Genomic DNA, 20,941 nt, shown 5'->3' on the forward strand with positions numbered 1-20,941 from the left:
AATGTACTCTGTAGCAGTGTCCGGGGTTATTTCCATAAGCTGGTTTCCAGTATTGGATCTGCTGGGGTGTCTGGTTCTCCTACAACAGTGTTGTACTGGGGGGGGGGTCATTTTCTGAGGACAGGCCTGTGTAATCTAGGAGGACATTCAATACCGCACCTGACCGGTCATCCTGGATTTTGTATTCTCAGATCCTGTCCAGGTGTAGAAAGCGCTGCAAAGTGATTCAGAATGACCCAGAGAATGGATTGTTGCCCGCTAGCACCTGGAATGGATCTGAGCCCCATAATTATAGGTTAGGGTATGATTGTGGGAAATGGAGGAAAAAACAAAGCTGGCTGTTTCTTTTTCCTGAAAAGTAAAGAAAAAACAGCACATATTATACACATTACATGTTGCTATGCACACAGTTAACCCCTTGATTGCCCCTAGATTATTATACATGATTTATATAGCCAACAATTTGCACAGCACTTTACAATATAAAAAAGGGAGACGGTACAATTACAATACATTTCAGTACATTTCAGTACATTTCAGTACAGACGGAATAGCAGGGCTCTGCTCGTGGAGCTTACAAACTAAGGGATGTTAACCCCTTCCCAGTCAAAGTCATTAGTAAAGTGTCAGAGTACATTATTATCACTGTATTGGTGTCACTAGTGGTGTCAGTAACTGGGACTGTGATAGGGTGGTGGGCAATCTGGTGCTAACAGACACTATCTGGGAGGATCAGTAACTGACCCTCCCCGATAGTGTGTTAGCACCAGATTGCCCACCACCCTATCACAGTCTTACTATAAGTTGCTAATCACCACCATTACCAGTACAGTGTCCATAGCTGTGTAAGTTCCAGTATACATACCATAGTTTGTAGACACTAAACCTTTCACACAACTTATATTTTATTACTTCTATTTTAATACTTATTGGGATTTTTTTGGTTTACCAAAGACATGTAGCAGAGTACATTTTGGCTTAAATTTATGAAGAAATTAGATTTTTTCATTAGATATCTTAAGAACAAAAAAATAGAAATTAGTTATTTTTCCCCCAATTTTTTTTGTTAATATAATAAAAAATAAAAAACCAGTGATGATCAAATACAACCAAAAGAAATTTGTGCAAAAAAAAAAAATATAAAATTGCATACAGTATCGCATGAATGCGCAATTTACCAGTTAAAGTAGCACAGTTCTGAAGAGCACAAAGAAATATTCTGGTCATGAAGGGTCAAACCTTCCGGAGATGAAGTGGTTATGATAATACACAAAACTCTTATTTTGAATTGTAAAACTTTAAGTATCTGAAATAAAATACATTGAAGAAAATGTATAAATATAATACGTTACTTTATAAATACAACAATACATTCAGGATAGAAACACAGAAAAATGACAGCAGAAAAAAAACCAAGTGTCCAAGTTTTGTTTTTGTTTGTTTTGGCTTTTTAATTTTGTTTCCTTTTTGGTTTTTACTTTTTTGTCTGAGTATAGATCTGTACTTGTCCCACGCATGGTTGAAGCTGGTTACTGCTGACTGGCTCACTACCTCTGCTGGATGTTTATTCCCGGCATCCACTACTCTGTCAGTGAAATAAGAACTGTCTGAGATTAGTTCTGAACGTTCCTCCAGTTAGTTGGAGGTCCTGTCCTCGTGTTCTTCATTTTGGTTTCGTGTTGATAATCCTGCCCTCCTGAACCTTATTCACCCCTTTGATGTATTTAAAGGTCTCAATCATGTCTCCCCTTTCCCTTCTGTCCTCCAGACTGGACATGTTAAGTTCCTGAAGTCACTCTTGATATGTTTTATTCCCCCCCGACCTTCCACCATTTCTGTTCCCTGTCTCTGGTCTCATTCTATCTTATCAATATCCTTTTGTAAGTGAGATCTCTAGAACTGGACACAGTATTCTAAATGAGGTCCAACTAAAGGTCTAGATAGAGGAATCCGGACCTCCTTCCTCCTGCCGGTGACCCCTCTAGTGATATAAAGATCTATATAGAGGAATCAGGACCTCCTTCCTCCTGCCGGTGACCCCTCTAGTGATATAAAGATCTATATAGAGGAATCAGGACCTCCTTCCTCCTGCCGGTGACCCCTCTAGTGATATAAAGATCTATATAGAGGAATCAGGACCTCCTTCCTCCTGCCGGTGACCCCTCTAGTGATTGGATCTATATAGAGGAATCGGGACCTCCTTCCTCCTGCCGGTGACCCCTCTAGTGATATAAAGATCTATATAGAGGAATCAGGACCTCCTTCCTCCTGCCGGTGACCCCTCTAGTGATATAAAGATCTATATAGGGGAATCAGGACCTCCTTCCTCCTGCCAGTGACCCCTCTAGTGATATAAAGATCTATATAGAGGAATCGGTGAGATGATTGCGGCGTCAGACCCCAGCCCTTCTCACCAAACTCGAGACTGAAGGTGTCAGGAATGGATTCGCCAATGGTGGTGGGACTCACCTGCCTTGTGGGCTGCAGTACCAGGGCTGGCCAGCGGGTGCTCTCAGCCACCAGAGGCTCACTCCTGCAGTCAGCCATCACCTGAGGCTGATTGCAGGAGGTGTATTTAAGGAATGGCCAGACCTGCAGTCAGTGCCTTGTTGTACTGTTTCGCTTGGCCCCGGTATCCTGATCCTGCTTGCTTCTGTCCTGATTCTGCACGAACTCTGCCTGTACTGACCTCGGCTAGTCCTGACCACTCTCCCGCCTGTTCCTGGTACCTTGTTTGCCCGTTTGCTACCGACCCGGCCTGCCTGACTACGTTTAGTGTTGTATGTATGGTTGTTGTTGGAGGTTTGGTTTGTTGCACTGTGTTATGTTTTGCACTGCGTTTATGTATTGTTAGTCTTAATAAATTGTATTATTATACTATAGCTGAAGCCTGCGTTTCCCTGTGTCAGTCCACACACTTCTGGTCATACCCAGGTACCTGACATTACAACAAGGCCTTTCCTGACCAGAAGTGGCTGCACAGGGAAGCCATCTTGGCTTGTTGCTGGGAAGGATGCATCCTGATGAGGTTGTGTATTTGTCTCTGCTAGTCTTTGAGGACAGAGATTATGCCTATCAGACGCTGAAGGAGTATACCCGGGATCAGCTGCTAGAATGCATAAGGATCGCTCATTTCCTAGTAGATCAGGGCACAGAGTTCTCTGAAGTGCAACCATTGATTCAGGTTTGTGCAGAGTTGGCTTCGTCTGGTGCTCCTGAGGGAAGGGATGACTTTTTGCCGCCATTTAGTGCCGACCAGGTAGAGTCCCTGGTATGGTTATTGGAGGATGATGTGGATTGCTTCTTGGAGCATTATTCTGCATGTTCACAACAGGTGCTTAGGGATTGTATAAACACAGTGCAGTCTTTGACCAGACAGGCTTTGTGTAAGCTGAACTTTGTTCAACCCATACTGCAGACATGGTCAGATTTGTTACACCCAGCCTCAGTCAGCTTGCAACAAACCAGTCCTGCTTCTTATCATTTCTCTGCCCAAAGCTCTCTTCCTGCATTCCCGACAGCACCCCCAGTGACGGCCCAGTATACTCTGCTAACTACCACATATCAGTCCTCTGCTCCCACTCGCTGCACCTATCCTGCCTTTAACCCTGTAAAGCCGTCCTCTGTAGCAACTGCTCCCTCCTTTGTTCCATCCCACAGCTCTTCTCTGCCTACAACTGCTCTATCCGTTTACAAACCTGCGCTTACTTACAGTGCTCCAGTAACTAAAACAGGAAAAGGCGAAAATTTTTTCCAACCAGTACCATCCTGCCAGTATCCAAACTGGTCAGCCTGCCGTCTGAGAACCCACCTTCCGTGGTTCAGCCTGGTGCCCCGGCACCTGCAATTCTGCCTGATACCCTGATGCCCGATGACCCAGTGTACGCCACCCGGCCTTATGTTCCTGCCCAGCCTGATGACCCGATCCGGCTTGATGATCTGGTGTAAGCTACACAGCCTGATGACCCTACCCAGCCTGATGACCCGATCCAGCTTGATGATCTGGTGACCGCTATCCAGCCGGATGGCCCGATCCAGCCTGATGACCTGGTGTTCGCGATTCAGCCTGATGACACGGTCCGGCCTGGTGCCTCAGTGCCCGTGGTCCGGCCTGGTGCCTTGGTGCCCGCGGTCGTGCCAGATGACTTGGTGCCCGCTGCCCAGCCTGATGCGCCTCCGTCCGCTGCCCAGCCTGATGCGCCTGCCCCTGATATCCATCCAGTTACCTGACCCGGGCGGTGGAACATTTTGCCCACTAAGGACTGTTTGGAGCATCCTGAGGCCGCTCCTTGAGGGGGGGGTGGGGTACTGTCAGGAATGGACTTTCCAATGGTGGTGGGACTCACCTGCCTTGTGGGCTGCAGTACCAGAGCTGGCCAGCGGGTGCTCTCAGCAACCAGAGGCTCACTCCTGCAGTCAGCCATCACCTGAGGCTGATTGCAGGTGGTGTATTTAAGGAATGGCCAGACCTGCAGTCAGTGCCTTGTTGTACTGTTTCGCTTGGCCCCGGTATCCTGATCCTGCTTGCTTCTGTCCTGATTCTGCACGAACTCTGCCTGTACTGACCTCGGCTAGTCCTGACCACTCTCCCGCCTGCTCCTGGTACCTTGTTTGCCCGTTTGCTACCGACCCGGCCTGCCTGACTACGTTTAGTGTTGTATGTATGGTTGTTTGTTGGAGGTTTGGTTTGTTGCACTGTGTTATGTTTTGCACTGCGTTTATGTATTGTTAGTCTTAATAAATTGTATTGTTATACTATACCCGAAGCCTGCGTTTCCCTGTGTCAGTCCACACACTTCTGGTCATACCCAGGTTTCTGACAGAAGGACTAGCCAATCTAAAACTGCGATGTCACGTGCGTAACAATGCCACGCCCAGCTGCACCCTGCACACAGATTTTCCAGCTCACTGGACCACAATCGATATACCGGCAGCCTGAGAGCGATTGTTACTGGGTCAGGTTAATTACACAATTAACCCTTCACACTGCCACCACTGCCTTTTTATACAGAGAAAGAGGAAACTCTGCAATATTAGCAATACACTATGATGGTTGGATAATAGTCTGTATACCACAGGCAGGTTATACAGAGGGTTAAACACACAGTAGCGCTCTTCAGCGGCAGGAATTCGTAGTTTGCATTAAAGGCGTTAGAAACAGTTCAACACTTTCAGAAAGTAAGATGTATTACTAAAAAAAGGTCAAAAGGGTGCAATAAAAATATTTACAGAAAAAGATGTAGCCTATATACATACATATATACACACACACACACACACACACACACACACACACACACACACACACACACACACACACACACATACACACACATACACACACATACACACACATACACACACATACACACACATACATACATACATACACACATATATACACATACATATATACATACACACACACATATATACAGAGAACAACAGCACAGCAAAGAGATAACAGAAAGGAATTTAGAGGGTCAAAAGTACTTGCTAGTCAGCCTTGGTGTAAGCAGCTTCAAGTTTCAGAAGTCAAAAGAATTTCTTGTCTCTATTGTCAGTTTTGATGTTAAACAGGAGACTTCTTTTCTCACACACACACTTAACAGCCTTTTTCTAGCAAATCCACAGGGTTTCTCCCTGGAGCAGTGAAACCAATCGTCTCCTTTGGGGAGGGAAGTGTAGGTGGAGCCCTAAGTTATGACTAGAAACTCTCATAGCTGCTATTATGATTAATAACTCATTCTCGGGGCATTTGCCAGCCTGGGCACTAGTACATTAATACTCAGCAGCATCTGCAGAATGGTTAGAGATGAAACATGTCATACACTTGAATGGTTCAGGAGATACAATTTTCTGCTCTTACATGTGTCAGATAAGGGGTGCAACATACCAGGAGAATGGTCTCAAATTGAGCTGTCCGAATATGGGCTCCATGTTTAGGTAATTATGTCCCCTGTGAGGATATCAACTTATATATGAAAGTGAGTTTTTAAAAGGAATTCTGTTTTTACGATCCCTCTGAAGGTTTTTTTGAAGTTCAGTGAGGGACTTGGTTTACACTTTTACGATATCCCAGATTGCACAGCTACCAGACAGGGGGGCACCTAGCTGGTGAGGTTTTATAGCCAGGACGCCCTCCCACTTTGTTTCGATGCCTTTTTGAACTCAAACAGACCACATGTCACTCAACAGAGAGGGAGGGGGATGATTGGAGGAGGCAGCCTGCTTTGGTAGTGAGAAACTGTACAACATGGAAAATTCTTAACAAAATATAGGGCCGCGTCCGTCTGTGCGCACAATTGCTACAATCAGGACCTTCTTCCTCCTGCTAGTGACCCCTCTAGTGATATAAAGCTCTATATAGAGGAATCAGGACCTCCTTCCTCCTGCTGGTGACCCCTCTAGTGATATAAAGATCTATATAGGGGAATCAGGACCTCCTTCCTCCTGCTGGTGACCCCTCTAGTGATATAAAGCTCTATATAGAGGAATCAGGACCTCCTTCCTCCTGCCGGTGACCCCTCTAGTGATATAAAGATCTATATAGGGGAATCAGGACCTCCTTCCTCCTGCCGGTGACCCCTCTAGTGATGGGATCTATATAGAGGAATCAGGACCTCCTTCCTCCTGCCGGTGACCCCTCTAGTGATGGGATCTATATAGAGGAATCAGGACCTCCTTCCTCCTGCCTGTGACACCTCTAGTGATATAGAGATCTATATAGAGGAATCAGGACCTCCTTCCTCCTGCCGGTGACCCCTCTAGTGATATAGAGATCTATATAGGGGAATCAGGACCTCCTTCCTCCTGCCGGTGACCCCTCTAGTGATATAGAGATCTATATAGGGGAATCAGGACCTCCTTCCTCCTGCCGGTGACCCCTCTAGTGATGCATCCTAGAATTCTATTCACTTTCCCCACTGCCTGGTCACACAGTTTTCAATAATCTGAAATAAGTGCCCCCAAGTTCTTTTCCTCTGCAGTGCTGGCCAACAATGTACCCCAATGTTGTTCTCTCTCACAGGATTCTGCTCTCTAGGTGAATTATTTTACATTTAGAAACATTGAACTGCAATTTCCACTTTTTTGATACATGTGAAATAATATTCCAAGTCTTCCTGAGATTCAGTTCCAGCCTTCCTCTGAGATAAGAAGACATTTATAATCATCATATATATGTGTACACAAACCCTACACCTCATTGCCATTCTAGCATTTAATAAGTGCTCTGTTCATGCTCATATATTACCACTGATCAGGGTGGGGGAGGAGCAGTGACACAGAAAGCTGCAGGTTATGAATAGTGGTGACATCCAAATTCCTGCATCTAGCCGAGTATATGAATGGCGAGCTCTGTTGTATTTCAGAGTACTGTCACCCACACAGGAGCTTCTTGATCTCATCAATGGGATGAACTTCTTCATTGTCCAGCCACGGGAAGGGGGTGATCACACTGTACTGCTTAATTACAATGGAGAAAAGGGAAGTCACTGACCTGACTATGTTACCTGTCAGGGGTGCTGGATCATGGGAGTAGATGAGCAGAATTGTCTCTTGTAACAGTTTTCAAATATATATGTGCAACCATTTGTCAGTGTTAAGTGCAAAAAAAACCCAAAAAACAAAAAAGGACTTCAATCCTCTCAAACCTTCATGTTATGCATTCTCTTCTGAGAAGTACTTGGACTTGCTTGGTTGCGACCTATCGGTCCATATTCTACAATGGGAGAATATCCATTCTGTATAGTGGGTCCAGCCCCATTTTGGAGGCAGAGGTCCATTCTCCTGAGTGGTCACAGCCCCTCTCTCCATGTCATTTGGAGGTTCAGTCTGCAAGGTCACATTGCGCTCCTCTCTCTTCCTGCGAGGTCTCTGAGAATATAAAACCAAGGATGAAAGGTCAGATAATAATACAGAATATCCTCACAGATCACAGAGGATTTAGAGCAGTGACACCTCATTCTTTACTGACTGTCCCTGGTCATGTGACTACTGGGGTGTTCACTACATCAGATAAGGGCAGCCAAGCCGGGATCCCCCCCAAGACATTCTGATGGCCCTCCCCATCCCTGATCACCTCCATGCACTCCATTATATGACTTTACTTTCTAAACAGTATTCGGCCTTTAGTCATACACTCACTGTCCCTATAGGGACTTTCACCATGTATTAATCTATGGGAAGTTTTCTGACCCTCCACATAGTAGATGACCCCCCAGATGGACAGTGACAGGGGCTGAGTGATCCAAAACACATCCAAAGTGCACCAATATAGGAAGAAATAATAGAGAGAAAGTGTTGTGAATAACATGTTGTCGGATCTTTATCATAGAACCGCAATACAGACCGTTTTATTGAAGCCACAATAATAGAATGAGAACCAGCACTGCTCACACTAACACGGCTTTCCCATACAAGTCCGAGATAAAACACTTTGTTCAAATTGTGCCATCATTCCTGTGCTGTGGAAAATCAATTTGGCATATATGTACACAGCATTTTCGATAAAACAAATCATCGTAGATCAGCAATGAATCTTCAATCCCAACTGTGAAGCCTGGTGAAGGAAGCCAGTCATATGGAGATGCTTTTCTGCCTTAGAGCTTAGAACCTATATAAACTGAGGGATCTGTTAACTCCAAGTTGTTCCAGAAAACACTATAGTAGTAGGTGGGTGCCAGCAGCCAGAATGAAAAAAAACAAGGCCTTTTCACACTGGCAGCCGGGGAGAGGTAAAAATAGGTGGCTGAGTCGCAGTTTTGTTGCCCTCTGGAATTCTGATACTACAGCCTGACAGGGTCACATTATGCGACCACACCAAATTCGACTTTTTACACTTGGATTGCAGTTGCAGCGTGGTCCTGCAAAGTAAGATTACCATTTGACAGTAGTGCCTCCTGAACCTGTGCCAGCCACTGCTATACCACCCTCTGAAAAGTGATCCACCAGAGTTTACTTTTCAGAAAGACATGAAGCATTACCGCCTAGACCGAACATATTCCTCCATCCACACAAATGAGATGGATTGATGGAGGAGTGGATGAAGTGACATTGCATTCTGACAGTGGGAGCTGCTACTGCCAGAATACACCAATCAGCAGCTGCATCCCCTGATGAAGAAACGTTTCCCAGCATGTCCCATGATCAAAAATTAACTTCTCTCAAGCGGAGGCAGCCATACTCTGAACAAAATCTGTCCGGTCCCTTCTAAACCAGCCAAATAATGATCATTGATTGGCCACCTTCAAAAGAAATTGATATTTGAAAGTGATAAATCCTAACCGAGTAAATCAATAGAGGAGCTAAAACAACAATTCCACGTTATAGAAAAGACTTTGATAGTCCTGAACTCAATCCCACTGAAATACTGAGCTGTGATCCACAAGCTGTGCAAGAAAAACACTCCAAATGCAAACACATTAACAGAAATAGGTTTGTAAACAGGAATGAAAAAAATGCCTCGTAACCTCTAAAGACACAGAAAACATTTACTAATCACCAATAATGGAGGTTCCATTAATCAGTAAAACATTTACTCACGAAACATATGGCATATCAATATATCAGATGTGAAATAGTATGCGGTCATTACTTATGTCTGTCTACTGAGTGCGATGACTTTGATGAAGAGCAAACAAAAGCTCACACCCATGGCTCCACTCCTTGGATGACAATGTGCCCCACGAAAACCAGCCATGAGTTCTTTCAGGCCCATCAGGATGCACCTCACGCCCAAGGAAAATTCAAACACCAAAAAGAGGGTTGCACCTGTGAGGGACCGCCAAGCGGCACCACTAGCACTCCACTGGTCAGGCGTGCCCAGAGCGCGGAGTCTAAGCCCCAGGGTACTTGTTCACCAGGGCCCCTGATGGTGGGGATGGACTTGTAGTACCCCGGGACCAGGTCGCCACTACTGAGCACACCTGTCAGTGGTAGGGGTGTTCGCCAGGGGCTCCAACCAGGGAGAGCCAGATGTGAGGAGGTCGGGTGACCCCGATGGGATGGATGGATGGCTGAGCAAGTGCGAAGTCAGACAGGCCGAGTTGGTAACGTAGAGGACGGTAAGGTACAAGGGAGCAGGCAGAGAATCGTCGGGTCACACGCCAGGTCAGCAACAGTAGGTCAGATCTAATGAGGGGCATCCAGGAAGAGAGGTCAGGCAAAGCAAGGGTCTGGGCAGGAGAAATCAGCAGGTCAAGAACAATCCGGGTCAAATAACTTACAAGGCACAGGTTCAGATTCGCAGGATACAGGTAAGACCAGAAGGCAACGAAATGACAGCTCAGGGACCTTTAAATATCCCGCCCTGCGCTGCCATTGGTGCCCAGCGGGCGGCCGCGGCTTCTACTGCGCATGCGCGAACTCGAACGCCGCGGCTGGCCCGGACCTAGTGCCCGTGTCCCTGCACAGGGTGGAGCAGTGCGCCTGCGCCGGGACCATCGCGGCAGGGATCGAGGGGATCCCTGACATTGCCCCCCCCCCCCTACGGGCAACCTCCGGATGCCCACCCGATCTCTCCACCACGGGTGATCACAAAGAAACCTCCAGACAAGTCTAGGTGCATGGACATTATGGGCTGGTTCCCACGAATTGTCCTCAGGGCCGTAGCCCTTCCACTTGATGAGAAATTGGGTCTGGCCCCCCCTTCGTCGGCACTTCAGGATTGTCTCCACCTCGAATTCTTCTTCCTCTTCGACTGTTACGGCCTCCGGGGGCCTGGATTCCCGTTCCGGGAAGGCATCAGGGACTACCGGCTTCAACAGGGACACGTGGAAGACAGGGTGGATCTTGAGTGTCTCAGGGAGAGCAAGTTCATAGGCCACTTCATTGACCATCCGTTTGATGCAAAAAGGGCCTATAAATTTAGGTCCCAACTTTTTTGACGGGCAGAGCATCTTCAAGTTCGATGTAGCCAGCCAAACCTTCTCTCCGGGCTGCAATACCAGATCCCCTCTTCGCTTCCTATTAAAAGCCCTCTTGTAGTCTTCTTGGGCTTGACGGATGGCTTCCTGTAGTTTCTTATTGTTCGAAGTGAAAAAGGTTAGTGCATCCTGTGTCGCTGGAATTGGGCATTCCGGGACTAAATCCGGGAGGAAGACAGGGTGAAACCCATAGTTGGAGAAGAACGGGGACTGCCCTGTTGCTGAATGGCAAGCGTTGTTGTACGCGAATTCCGCCAAAGGGAGAAGTGGCACCCAGTCGTCCTGAGAGAATGATGTGTAGCATCGCAAGTATTGCTCTAGGGTCTGATTGGTCCTTTCGGTCTGACCATTGGTCTGAGGGTGAAATGCCGAGGAAAGGGATAGCTTGATATCCAGGGCTTTGCACAATGCCCTCCAAAATCTCGAGGTAAACTGCACCCCTCGGCTCGAGACGATGTCTTCGGGAACCCCATGCAGTCTAACAACCTCTCGGATAAAAGCTTGCGCCGTCTCGGCTGCTGATGGAGTCTTCCGTAAAGGAATGAAATGGGCCATCTTGGATAAACGGTCCACGACCACGAGAATTGCTGTGTGGTCCAGTGAAGGTGGAAGCTCGACTATGAAGTCCATAGAGATTTTCTGCCAGGGCCGTTCAGGGATGGGTAACGGACGTAGCAGGCCCCACGCCTTATTTCTTGAAGGCTTGTTCCGCTGGCAGATGGCACAGGAACCCACGTAACTTTTACAATCCTTGGCCATGTCCGGCCACCAGAAGGAACGTCGGAGAAGTTCCAGGGTCTTGACCGGGCCAAAATGTCCTGCCATCGGGTGGTCATGGCAATGTCCCAAGACTAGGGTTCGGCTTCCTCCGGCACCACAATCCGGTCCTCCCTCCATAGGAGTCCCCCCTTGTTCTGGAGGGGCGCCCCATCGGAGGTAGACATTGCTGTGGACGCTCTCAGTATCTCGGAGCGAAGGTTCGTCTGGAGGGCCAAGAAGCTTCCCGCAGGCAGACTAGTGTCAGGTACTGGGATCTCCTTGGCGTCCTCGTACATACGTGACAACACGTCTGGCTTTCGTGTTTTTTGATCCCGGCCTGTATGTGATGTGGAACTGGAACCTCGAGAAAAACAATGCCCATCTTGCTTGTCGTGGGCGCAAACGTTTGGCCATCCTCAGATATTCCAGGTTCTTGTGGTCCGTGAATATCAGGATGGGGTGTGAGGCACCTTCCAGCAGGTACCTCCATTCTTCTAATGCGGTCTTGATAGCCAGTAGTTCTCGATCCCCAATGTCGTAGTTCTTCTCCGCAGGGGTAAGTTTCCGTGAGAAGAATGCTACTGGGTGAAGTAATTCCTTGGCGCCCTGGGAAAGGATGGAGCCAACCGCGTTCTCTGACGCATCTACTTCTAAGATGTAGGGCAGGGAGGCGTCGGGATGACCCAGAATGGGTGCCGAGGTAAATAACTTCTTTAGTGCTTCAAAAGCTTCCTGTGCCTCTGGCGTCCATCTGAATCGCGTCCCAAGCTTGGTTAACTGAGTGATGGGGGAGACCAGACCCGAGAAGTTCTTGATGAACTTCCGGTAGAAGTTTGTGAACCCGATAAAACGTTGGACGCTTTTCCTGTCTGTGGGTTCAGGCCAATCTAGGATCGCAGAGACCTTCTGAGGGTCCATTGCGACCCCCGTGGTGGAAATAATCAGACCCAGAAATGTAACGCTAGCCTGTTCAAAGCAACATTTCTCTGCTTTAGCGTACAACCCATGCTGCCGTAACCGCCCCAACACCTTTGTTACATGTATCCTGTGCTCCTCCAGGGAGGATGAGAAAATCAGAATGACGTCTAAGTAGACGATGACGAAGATATCCAGGAAGTCCCTAAAGATGTCGTTTACAAAGTGCTGGAAGGTGGCCGGCACATTGCACAACCCGAAAGGCATGACCAGGTATTCGAAATGGCCGAAACGGGTGCGGAAGGCCGTTTTCCACTCATCCCCCTCCCTTATGCGAACCAAGTTGTAGGCTCCCCTTAAGTCCAGCTTGGTAAATACTACTGCAGCCTTTAAGCTCTGGAATAATTCTGGTACCAGTGGTAATGGGTAACGATTTTTGATTGTGACCCTATTCAGCTCCCGATAGTCAATACATGGCCTCAAAGTTTTGTCCTTCTTCTCTACAAAGAAGATCCCTGCACCTGCTGGGGAAGTGGAGGGACGGATGAATCCCTTCCGGAGGCTGTCCTCAATATAATCCTTCAGGGCCCCTAATTCTAGCTCAGAAAGGGGAAAAATTCGCCCGAAGGGAATTTCAGAACCGGGTAACAGATCAATAGGACAGTCATATGGGCGGTGGGGGGGGGTAGAGTATCTGCTCCCCGTTCACTGAACACATCAAGAAACTTATGATAGGCTGCAGGAATCACTTGTTTTAGGCTGCCATCCCCTTCAGAGCACAGGAGGACCTGGGGGACCTCCGGGCCCGAAGTTCGGCACAGTTCCCGACAGTATGGGGAAGGGAACGAGACAACCCCAGTTTCCCAGTCAATTTGGGGGTTATGGGCCCGCAACCATGGGAGCCCCAGAATGACTGGGAAAAGGGGTGATGCAATAGCATCCAGGCGGAGGAGTTCCCGGTGCTGACCGGCAATGGAAGTCACAATGGAAGGGGTCTCCTGGTTAACCACCCCTGACTTTATCCGGGAACCATCAGCCAAAAAGATGTGAAACCCCTTCTCCTTTGGGCAGAGGGGGATACCCTGCTGGTGAGCAAAATTGATGTCCACAAAACAGCTGCATGCCCCCGAATCAACTATGGCCGTCACCTCCACGGTCCTTTCTGAAAGCTGAAAGGAGAGGGGGACAACTAAGTATTGGGACAGATTCATATTGCCAATAGATAAAGAAGATGAGGTGAACTTACTCAGTTTCTGCGGGCAGGAACGGACCATGTGACCAGCTTCACCGCAGTAGAGACACAGGTTCTGGGAGCGTCTGCGCTGGCATTCCTCTGGCGGTAGTTTAGGCCGTGCCAGGCCTAGCTGCATGGGTTCGGGAGCATCTTCAGACGGCAGGTTCTGAATGTTTGGCCTAGTATGTTGACTGGATCCTTGGAATGACCCCCAGGTATTTCCGCGACCCTGACCAGACCTCTCCAATCTGCGCTCCCGTAGCCTACGGTCAATTTTAATGGTGAGTGCAATCAAGTCCTCTAATGTCTCGGGCACCTCCACCCGGGCGAGCTCGTCTTTCAGAGCCTCAGAAAGGCCCATACGGAACTGGTGCAAAAGTGCGAACTCGTTCCAGCGAGTGTCTCCCATCCAGCGCCTAAAGTCAGAGGCGTATTCCTCAGCCGCCCACCGACCTTGTGCATATAATGTGGCCTCGGCCGAGCCCGCCCGTTGTGGGTCATCATATAAGATGGCCATAGCATTAAAAAAATTGTCAACCGTAACCAGATGGGGGTCATTATTTCCCCTTAGTCGGTGGGCCCAGTCTTGGGGTTCACCCTGCAACAGGGAGATAACAAACCCTACTTTCACCGATTCCGTCAAAAAGGTCCGTGGTTGTAGTTCAAAATAGAGCAGACAGGAGTCACGGAATGACCGAAAGCGTGTGCGATCCCCGTGGAAGCGCTCGGGTAAGGGTACTCGGGGTTCCGCCATAGGGAGTGATGCGGAAGGCCCAGGAGCCGGCTCGTGGGCTGCTGCGACCGGGGGTGCAGGAGCCGGGGCCTGTGAAACAGGAGCAGATATGGTGCAGGCCTGAAACCGATTCTCAATCTGCAAACATCTGTCCTGTAACATGTTTACTGCTTGCGTCAGGGTAGCCAGGTGCCTGCAAACCTCCTCCATCGGGGAGGGTCCTCCTTGAGGCTCAGTCATGGCCTTCTGGTACTGTGAGGGACCGCCGGACGGCACCACTAGCACTCCACCGGTCAGGCGTGCCCAGAGCGCGGAGTCTAAGCCCCAGGGTACTTGTTCACCAGGGCCCCTGATGGTGGGGATGGACTTGTAGTACCCCGGGACCAGGTCGCCACTACTGAGCACACCTGTCAGTGGTAGGGGTGTTCGCCAGGGGCTCCAACCAGGGAGAGCCAAATGTAAGGAGGTCGGGTGACCCCGATGGGATGGATGGCTGAGTAAGTGTGAAGTCAGACAGGCCGAGTTGGTAACATAGAGGGCGGTAAGGTACAAGGGAGCAGGCAGAGAATCGTCGGGTCACACGCCAGGTCAGCAACAGTAGGTCAGATCTAATGAGGGGCATCCAGGAAGAGAGGTCAGGCAAAGCAAGGGTCTGGGCAGGAGAAATCAGCAGGTCAAGAACAATCCGGGTCAAATAACTTACAAGGCACAGGTTCAGATTCGCAGGATACAGGTAGGACCAGAAGGCACTGAAATGACAGCACAGGGACATTTAAATATCCCGCCCTGCGCTGCCATTGGTGCCCAGCGGGCGGCCGCGGCTTCTACTGCGCATGCGCGAACTCAAACGCCGCGGCCGGCCCGGAACTAGTGCCCGTGTCCCCGCACAGGGCGGTGCAGTGCGCCTGCGCCGGGACCATCGCGGCGGGGATCGAGGGGATCCCTGACAGTTGAGTTGAAGTTGAAGATGCTCCCTTTTAACATCGGAACTAACTTTGGGAGATAAGGCCCTTTTGCTCAGGACACTTGAAAGCTGCTTATACCAGAACTTTTTGCAAGTACTTTATCTCTCTAAATTCCTGTTATCTCTTTGCTGTGTTATTGCTCTCTGTATATATATATATATATATATATATTGGCTACATCTTTTTTCTGTAAATATTTTTATTGCACTCTTTTGACCTTTTAGTAATATCTTACTTTCTGAAAGTGTTGCACTGTTTCTAAAGCTCTTTAATGCAAACTAAGAATTCCTGTCTCTGAAGAGCGCTACTGTGTGTTTTTAAACCTCTATATACAGTTGTGACCAAAATTATTCAACCCCCACTGAAATTGAGTGTTTTGGCCAGTTTGACATTGCTTTTGATCATTCAGTCATCTTGCTTACATTTACATTAAAGAGGCACTTGTAGGTCAGACAAATATAACATAACAGTTATAATGAAATAACCACAAATGTCTTTTCTGTGCTCACAGCATTATCAGTTTTATTCAACCCCCAAGTGACATTCAATCTTAGTACTTAGTACAGCATCCTTTTACAGTTATAACAGCTTTTAAACGTGAAGCATAGCTTGACACAAGTGTCTTGCAGCGATCTACGGGTATCTTCGCCCATTCTTCATGGGCAAAGGCCTCCAGTTCAGTCACATTCTTAGGCTTGCGCACTGCAACTGCTTTCTTTAAGTCCCACCAGAGGTTCTCAATCGGATTTAAGTCTGGTGACTGCGATGGCCACTCCAAAATGTTCCAGCCTTTCCTCTGCAACCATGCTCTAGTGGACTTGGAGGTATGCTTGGGATCATTGTCCTGTTGAAAGGTCCAACGTCTCCCAAGCCTCAGGTGTGTGACGGACTGCATCACGTTTCCATCCAATATCTCCTGGTACTGAAGAGAATTCATGGTACCTTGCACACGCTGAAGCTTCCCTGTACCTGCAGAAGCAAAACAGCCCCAAAGCATGATTGACCCTCCACCATGCTTCACAGTAGGCAAGGTGTTCTTTTCATCATAGGCCTTGTTCTTCCTCCTCCAAACATAGCGTTGATCCATGGGCCCAAACAGTTCTAATTTTGTTTCATCAGTCCACAGAACACTATCCCACAACTTTTGTGGTTTGTCCACATGGCTTTTGGCATACTGCAGTCGACTCTTCTTATTCTTTGGAGACAGCAAGGGGGTACGCCTGGGAGTTCTGGCACGGAGGCCTTCATTACGCAGTGTGCGTCTTATTGTCTGGGCTGAAACTTCTGTACCCACATCTGACAAATCTTTTCTCAGTTCCTCAGCAGTCACACGGGGACTTCTCTCCACTCTACGCTTCAGGTAGCGCACAGCAGTCGAAGTCAGCATCTTCTTTCTGCCACGACCAGGTAGCGTTTCAACAGTGCCCTTTGCCTTGAATTTGCGAATGATGCTTCCTAAGGTGTCTCTTGGTATGTTTAACATCTTTGCAATCTTCTTATAGCCATTGCCCTTCCTGTGAAGAGAAATCACCTCTTCTCTTGTCTTCCTGGACCATTCTCTTGCCTTCACCATGTTTGTAACCACACCAGTAAATGTCTAGAAGGAGCTGAGTATCACAGTCATTTTAAAGCTGCCTAATTGGTGCTTATTATGCTTGATTGCTGCTCGGTGACATCCACAGGTGTTTTCAATACCTGATGGAAAGCACCTGTATGAACCTCTGTTCTTCAGAGTGGTAGTCTTTAAGGGGTTGAATAATTGTGGCAATGAAGAAACCACATAAGAACCATTTACTACTGTATTACATAAACAATTGATGTCATTTTAGTTGCATTTGGGTAGTTACAACGTCCTTGTAGGATTTGATTCTGAATACAATTCCAAATGTACACTATAGTCCCTAAACCCCTTTACAGCATTGGGGGTTGAATAATTTTGGTCACAACTGTACCTCTGCCTGTGGTGACAGTGTGTATACAGATGATTATTCAAACATCATAGTGTTATTACTGATATTGCCGAGTTTCCTCTTTCTCTGTACAAAAAGGAGGTGGTGTCAGTGTGAAACACTAATTGCATAATTAACCTGACCCAGTAACAATTGCTCCCAGGCTGCAAGTACACAAATTGTGGTCCATTAGCTGGAAAATCTTTGTGCAGGGTGCAGCTGGGTGTGGCATTGTTGCACACGTGACAGCGTGGATTTAGATTGGCTAGTCCTTTGGTCACAAGTTTGGTGGGAAGGGCTGGGGTCTGACACCGTGATCATCACAAGCGCAACTGTGTGTTTTTAAACCTCTATATACATTTGCCTGTGGTGACAGTGTGTATACAGACGATTATTCAAACATCATAGTGTTATTGCTAATATTGGTGAGTTTCCTCCTTTACTCTACAAAAAGGAGGTGGTGGCAGTGTGAAGGGTTAATTGCGTAATTAACCTGACCCAGTAACAATCGCTCTCAGGAGGCAGGTACATAGATTGTGGTCCATTAGCTAGAAAATCTTTGTGCAGGGTACAGCTGAGCATGGCATTGTTACGCATGTGACAGCACGGTTTTAGATTGGCTAGTCCTTCGGTCACGAGTTGCTGAGAAAGGCTGGGGGTCTGACGCCGCGATCGTCACACTGACAACGGTGTAGAAGAAATAAAATCCTTTATTGGAATCTTCCCAGACAGTATAAAAAGAACATGACAGCTGCAAGACTGGAAAACAGGCAACACATTTCACACCAACATGTACTTAGTCATTACTGACTAAATTAGAATATGGTGCAAAAGTTCATTTACAGTTGCAAGAAAAAGTATGTGAACCCCTTGGGATTCCGTGGAGTTTTGCATGAATTGGGCATAAAATGTGCTCTGAACGTCATCTAAGTCACAACAATAGAAGAACACAGTCTGCTGAACATAATACTACACAAACATTAGATGTTGCCATGGTGTAATTGCACATAACATGTAAACATTCACAGTGCAGGGAGGAAAAAGTATGTGAACCTTTGGACTTAATAACTGGTTGACCCTCCTTTGGCAGCAATAACCTCAACCAAACGTTTCCTGTAGTTGCAGATCAGACCTGCACAACGATCTGGAGTCATTTTGGACCACTCCTCTTCACAAAACTGTTTCAGTGTAGCAATATTCTTGGGATGTCTGGTGTGAATCGCTCTCTTAAGGTCATGCCACAGCATTTTAATGGTGTTGAGGTCAGGACTCTGACTGGGCCACTCCAGAAGGCGTATTCTGTGCTGTTGCAGCCATTGTTTTGTTGAATGACTTGTATGCTTTGGGTCATTGTCCTGTTGCATCACCCATCCTCTGCGGAGCTTCAGTTGGCGGACAGATGGTCGTACGTTTTCCTGCAAAATGTCTTGATAACAATGACAACAATCCGTCCAGGCCCTGAGGCAGCAAAGCAGCCCCAAACCATGATGCTCCCTCCGCCATGTTTCACAGTGGGGATGAGGTTTGATGTTGGTGTGCTGTGCCTTTTGTTCTCCACACATAGTGTTGTGTGTTCTTCCCAAACAACTCAATCTTGGTTTCATCTGTCCACAGTATATTTTGCCAGTAGTGCTGTGGAACATCCAGGTGCTCTTTTGCAAACTTCAAACGTGCTGCAATCTTCTTTTTGGACAGCAATGGCTTCCTCCGTGGTGTCCTCCCATGTACTCCATTCTTGTTTAATGTTTTCCTTATTGTAGATGTGTCAACAAAAATGTTAGCATGTGCCAGAGATTTCTGTAGGTCTTTAGCTGACACTCTGGGATTCTTCTTTACCTCATGCAGCATTCTGCGCTGGGCTCTTGCAGTCATTTTTACAGGACGACCACGCCTGAGGGAGAGTAGCAACAGTGCTAAACTTTCTCCATTTGTAGACAGTCTGTCTTACCGTGGACTCATGAACATCAAGGCTTTTGGAGATACTTTTGTAACCCTTTCCAGCTTCATGCATGTCAACAATTCTTGATGGTAGGTCTTCTGAGAGCTCTTTTCTGCGAGGCATGGTTCACATCAGACAGTGCTTCTTGAAACCAGTAAACCCAAAACAGGTGTGTGTTTTTTAAGGGCAGGACAGCTGTCAGCAACACATCCAATATCATCACACTGATTGGAGTCAAGGTTGGCTCACTCCTGGCTCCAATTAGCTCTGGGAGAAGTCATTAAGCTAGGGCCTCACATACTTTTTCCTCCCTGCACTGTGAATGTTTACATGTTATGTGCAATTAAACCATGGCAACATCTAATGTTTGTGTAGTATTATGTTCAACAGACTGTGTTCTTCTATTGTTGTGACTTAGATGACGTTCAGAGCACATTTTATGCCCAATTCATGCAAAACTCCACAAAATCCCAAGGGGGTCACATACTTTTTCTTGCAACTGTATTTCAGTGCTGCAACTTAAAAGGTGAAACTAATATATGAGACTCATTACATGCAAAGCAAGATAGTTCAAGCCGTGATTTGTCATCATTGTGATGATTATGGCTTACAGCTCATGAAAACCCCAAATCCACAATCTCAGAAAATGAGAATATTCCATGCAATCAATAAAACACGGATTGTACATAGAACAATATCGGACCTCTGAAAAGTAGAAGCTGCATATGTACTCAGTACTTGGTTTGGGCCCCTTTTGCAGCAATTACTGCCTCAATGCGGCGTGGCATGGAAGCTATCAGTCTGTGGCATCGCTGAGGTGTTATGGAAGACCAGGATGCTTCAATAGCGGCCTTCAGCTCTTCTGCATTGTTCTGTCTCATGTCTCTCATCTTTCTCTTGGCAATGCCCCATAGATTCTCTATGGGGTTCAGGTCAGGTGATTTTGCTGGCCAATCAAGCACAGTAATCCCACGGTCAATGAACCAGGTTTTGGTGCTTTTGGCAGTGTGGGCGTTGCCAAGTCCTGCTGGAAAATGAAGTCAGCATCCCTATAAAGCTCGTCTGTGGAAGGAAGCATGAAGTGCTCCAAAATCTCCTGGTAGACGGCTGCGTTGACCCTGGACTTAATGAAGGACAGTGGACCAACACCAGCAGATGACATGGCTCCCCAAATCAACACAGTCTGTGGAAACTTCACACTGGACTTCAAGCATCCTGCAGTGTGTGCCTCTCCATTCTTCCTCCATACTCGGGGCCCTTGGGCCTCTCCATTCTTCCTCCATACTCGGGGTCCTTGGGCCTCTCCATTCTTCCTCCATACTCGGGGTCCTTGGGCCTCTGCATTCTTCCTCCATACTCGGGGTCCTTGGGCCTCTCCATTCTTCCTCCATACTCGGGGTCCTTGGGCCTCTCCATTCTTCCTCCATACTCGGGGTCCTTGGCCCTCTCCATTCTTCCTCCATACTCGGGGTCCTTGGGCCTCTCCATTCTTCCTCCATACTTGGGGTCCTTGGTTTCC

The sequence above is a fragment of the Staurois parvus genome, unplaced genomic scaffold (genome assembly GCF_062004578.1).
Source record: "Staurois parvus isolate SC_StPar_1 unplaced genomic scaffold, SC_StPar_1.0 ptg002087l, whole genome shotgun sequence".
NCBI lineage: Eukaryota > Metazoa > Chordata > Amphibia > Anura > Ranidae > Staurois > Staurois parvus.